At 43.1% G+C, this 4,971-nt stretch overlaps 1 protein-coding gene across 1 annotated transcript in view; it reads left to right on the top strand.

Moving 5' to 3' along the window:
- Positions 1 to 4,971, top strand: part of LOC102889398 (zinc finger protein 140) — a 76,864-nt gene that overhangs the window by 38,980 nt on the left and 32,913 nt on the right. The gene's annotated exons all lie outside the window — the stretch shown is intronic.

Genomic DNA, 4,971 nt, shown 5'->3' with positions numbered 1-4,971 from the left:
TGAGGGGGTGGCCGGGCCGCAGCCCAGCAGCCGCTCGTCCTGGCGCTGTCCCGGCGCTGTCCCCGCCCCTGCCGCGCCGCCCTCCGCGGAGGCTCCGCTCCTCATTGATTAGCCGTCGCCGCTGCCTTTGTGACGGGATCGCTGCCCCCATCGCAGCTTCTAGGGGTTCGGACAGGTAGATGCGAAGGTGCCGGGGTTAGTGTGTCTGCGTCCTTGCTTCGTCGTTGGACACGTATCTGTCCTTTTAGCAATATTGCGGTTTGTTAGCCTCATCGTTCTAGGTAGACGGTAAATTCATCAATAGATAATTTTTCTTCTTAGCGGTGATTTTTACCCCTTGCATGAATTACTTTTTCCCCTTGCGTGGTACTTCTTGAATTCACGTCGTAGCGTTAATAGCAAACGTTTCTGTTTTTTTCAAGAATAATGACAACCCCTCGTGTTTGCATGTGCTGTGTGGTGGTGGTTGTGCGTTTGAACCACATATTCTCAGTGATGCAAAAGAAGGTTTCTTCTATTCCTGCTTACTTTTTTTCCCCTTCCGACTGAAACTAGATGCTTAAAATTTCGCATATGGCCTTTCTAGCAACTGCTGAAAATGATCATGCTCTTTTTTGTTAGCGTAGGAAATTTCTTAATAGTAAACGCCTTACGTTTCCGAGAAAAATCCAACATTGTTATATTGGGTTTTAAAACTACATACTCTGGTTTCTCTGTTCGAGGATATTGTAGAAGTTTTATGCTACAGCCATTGATTACGTAGGTGGCAGAAAGAGCTGTATAGATTTCTATTTCTTGGTCTAGTCTAAAAGTATTGATTAAAAATGTCGGTCTTATCAATATGTGCAGTGTTTAGGATCAAGCAGGTTTGTGTGTGGCCTTTAAAAAAAACACATCTCTAGCTCCTAGCTTCCTGGTCTTCAGGATTTTTTTTTTTTAATCTCAGATTAACTGGTGGTGTGTATTGTGTTTCTCCTAGTTTTATTTTTCACCGACATCTCATAAATTTAATTATTTTTATTTTCTCGACACTAGAGTTGTTAAATTATGTTAATTCGTATCATCTGACATCTAGTATGAATGTCGAAGATAAGGTTGACATCAAAATTCCATAGATCCCACCCAAAGTATATGGAGAAAGTAAAGAATTTCAATTCTATCTATACCTTAATAGCAGAATATACTATGTTTAAAAAAAAAAAAAAAAAGGGGAGAGACAGGATGTCATCCAGAATGCTAGCTAACACGTTAGTCAGCTTAGAGATGTTCCCTACGATTAACTGTCTACCTGGGAAATAAATAGCACAACTCTTCCCTACCTCTTCTTTTTAAACCACTTCGACACTACACCAGCTTTTCTCTAACCTAAGTATGATCTAATCTGCTCTCTGTTTCATTAAAATTGTCTCTCTGTTTTGCAAAGCCTCCTGAATGGTGAAGTGTATACATTTCTGCCTTTTCTTGAAAATTGTTCATTTGTTCTTTCATTCCTTCTCTCAACACATATTTTTTGAGCTCTTAGCAAATGCCAGTCATAGGGCAACGATTTGAGATACATATCATAAATTAAATGAGAAAGTCTCCTTATCAGTATTTTATATAGAAATTGTCTTGACATTCTGCTTAGGAGAATACAGTATTTACATAGAATCAAAGACTACCTGGAAGAGAGATTACAGAATTACCCTTAGTAATTAATTAACTATATCCCCAACATGTACAGGAGATTGTTAACATCAGTGAGTTTTTAGTAAAGTGGCTGGAAAGGAAACATCAACAGATTGCTTACTGTTCTCAATAACAAGCACATACTTTTATTAAAGGAAGTCTATTCACAGTGGGAAGAAATTACCTAGTATTAATTTTAACTAGAAATATGCCTGAACGATGAGAAAACTTTAAAATATTACTAGGAAACATAAAATAAAAATAAAAATAAAGGAAGAATAGGAATGAGAACAGTTCTGTTTATAGATTAAATTCACATGTCGAGAAAATAGAACTGTTTCTTTTTTTTAAGAACCCCCATGCAGTTTGTTCTTTATATTCTCATCTTAAAAATGTTTTGGAAATGACTCATTTCTTCATAACTTGGTGAGGAAATATTTCTGTTAAAGGAAGAATACTCCTAGAAATGATGGGTTTCCTTGGTTTTTATCACATAGTTTAAACACTGAAAAGTTAGTGGCATATAGTTTAAAAAACATTTTAAGTTTTAAAATGTTTATGTTAAGGAAAAAGAAGTTTCATGTTGTAAAATCTCTGTTTAGTTTACAATACACTTTCATCTGTAGTATTCCTCATAGCATGTCTTATATCAGCCAGCTTTCTTAAGTCTTCTGGCTATTAGAGCTATCCTCTTTTTGAGATTTAGAGTGAGATTGTCCCAATTCTCAAGTGGTTCATTATCTCATAAGAGAGGTGGGCAGATAAGTAGTGGTAGCCTGAGGCAGAGTGCTGAAGTGCTGGCAGCATCTGCGAAGTGCAGCATGGGGCAGAGTGCTCGGCGATTACTGGCTAAGGGACCACTGATGCTTTCTGGGACAATGGGCAGGCTTCTGGGAACAGGCGGCATTTAAAATGAGGCATAGTGAGAATGAGACAGGTGCAGGGGAGTCAGGGTCGAGAAGTTGTCAGGGCCCAGAATGTAGAGGCCTGGGCCCTCGGGAGCTCGTTCAGAGCTGTGCTGTGGAACCTCTTGGGCCTCAGTAGCTTGCGTAGCTTTCTCGCTGGTTCTAGCAGCTTTTATTTTTTATTTATTTTTTTATTTTTTGGGCCCATTTCTGCCCTGGTGGGAGGCTCTCCAAAGATATCCATGCCCTAATCCCCAGAACTTGTGGCTGTATTATCTTATATGGCAGAAGGGACTTAGCAGATATGATTCAACTAAGGACCCGAAAATGGGGGATGACCCTGGATTATTTGGGTGGTTTCCGTGCAGTCACAGAGGTCTTTCCAAGCCCGTCAAAGGAATAGGGAGGCAGAAGGTAAGAGTTGGGACGTGTGACTTCTGAAGGGAGGCACAGAAAGATGCATTGCCAGCTTCCTCCTCAAGCCTGATCCCTCGTCTGAGCTTTTGACCATCCCTTCTTCCCCTCTCTGGCCTCTGGCTCCAGCCGCCTGTCTGCTCCTTCCTTCCTCTCAGCCCACGGTCTCCCTCAAGTTTGGCTTTTGGCCGCACCACCTCTTCTAGCTCTGCCCTTGCTCTTCTTTCTTTACCTCCGAGCTTTCCATTCCTCCCGTGGGATCTGGCTCCTTTCCCACCGGCACGTTGAAACTGCTTTCCCCAAGTCACAGTGACCCCTCATCGAGCCAGGCTGGTACGTTTCAGTCCTTAGTTTATCTGAGCCTTTTCATCTCCCCTCCATGAAATTCTTCCTTCCTCTCTGACATGCCTCTGTCCTGAACCCTCCCATCCTCCGTGGGTCTTTCTCTGCCTCCTCTTCGGGCTTCCCTTTCTCCTCTGCTTGCTTTCTAAATGTTGACTTTCCCCACAGTCTAATCCTGGTCCTGCAGCTCGTTTTACTCTTCACTGTGCTCAGTTGATTTTACCTACCGCCTTGGTTTCATTTGATAATGTCATTAGCGGGATTTAGCAAATCTTACTGCTTCTTAGTGGGCTTTATAGAAATTACACCATAGGGTTGTCGATGGGAACGCATGCTAAATGAAATAAGATAACACGAAAGCACAAATGTACGATTTTACTTACATGGTGTTGTAGAATAGGCAAATTCACAGAGACAGCATGGGTCAGAGGGGAGGGAAGAGGCGGTGGTTATTTTTAATGTTTAGGAGCTTCCGTTTGGGATGAGGAAGAAGTTTCGGGATTACTAGTGATGGTTGCACCACATTGTGAATGTAATTAATGCCACTGACTAGTACACTTACTGATGGTTCAAATGGCAGATTTTAAGGATTAATGATGTAATTTACCTAACCCCCCTGAATGTGTACACTTTGGGTGAATTGTATGGAATGTGAGTTATATCTCAGTAAAGCTGTTAAAAAGGAAACAAAGGCAAAATAAAGACGTCGTCAGACATACGAAAGCTGAGAGAATTTATTACCAGCAAACACGAGTACAAGAAATGTTCAAAGATGCCCTTCAGGGCGGAGGGCAATGAAGCCAGATGGAAATCTGCATCTGCCAGAGAGAATGTCCGCCTCTGGCACTGACACTGGCACTGGTAACTGTGTAGGTAAATGCGTATCTTTTCCTAAGTGTTAAATACCTTTAAAAGATAATCGGCCAGGCATTAGTTTTCAGTTGCTGTTTAATGAATTTCCACAAATTTAGCAGCTTCAAACGGCACCCCTTCCCTAGCTTGCAGGTTAGGAGTCCACTGCAGTGTGGCTGGGCTTTCTGCTCAGGTGTCCATCAGCTGACAAGAAGCGTTGGCCACCCAAGGTCTCACCTGGAGGCTGTGGGGACAGCGCACTTCCACACTCACTCTACTGGTCCATGGAATTCAGTTCCTCGTGGCTCTATCCCTGAGGTCCCCGTTTCCTGCTGGCTGTCAGCTGGGTGCTACATTAGCTCCCATGGGGCACCTTCCGCCTTCAGGCCAGCAATGGCACGTCTCGTTTTTCTTGTGCTTCAAATCTCTGACTGACTTCTGCCATCGGCTGGAGAAAACACTTATTTTCTGTCTTCTTATCTGTAAATTAAGGGTATCAGATCGAGTCAGCGTTTGTTTTCTTGTTTGATTTTCTCAAAAAAGAGGATCTGTCATTGTAGAACTAATTAATTTCCAATGGAATTGAGCATGGAACTCCGGAGACAGAGACAGGAGACAGACGGCAGTCGACAAAGCTCCTTGCTCCTGCTCCTGGGCATCTGGAATGTCGCTGCTGTCCCTCTGGGGGGCGGTGTTCGCCTTCCATAGGCTGGTACTGGGGAGTCCGGGCCCAGGGGTTGCGAAGCCTCCCGCTCACAGCAGACCTCCCTCACGTGTCTTTCTCTCCCAG

This window comes from Pteropus alecto, unplaced genomic scaffold (genome assembly GCF_000325575.1).
Source record: "Pteropus alecto unplaced genomic scaffold, ASM32557v1 scaffold213, whole genome shotgun sequence".
NCBI lineage: Eukaryota > Metazoa > Chordata > Mammalia > Chiroptera > Pteropodidae > Pteropus > Pteropus alecto.
This window is presented reverse-complemented; position numbering and strand designations above follow the sequence as displayed.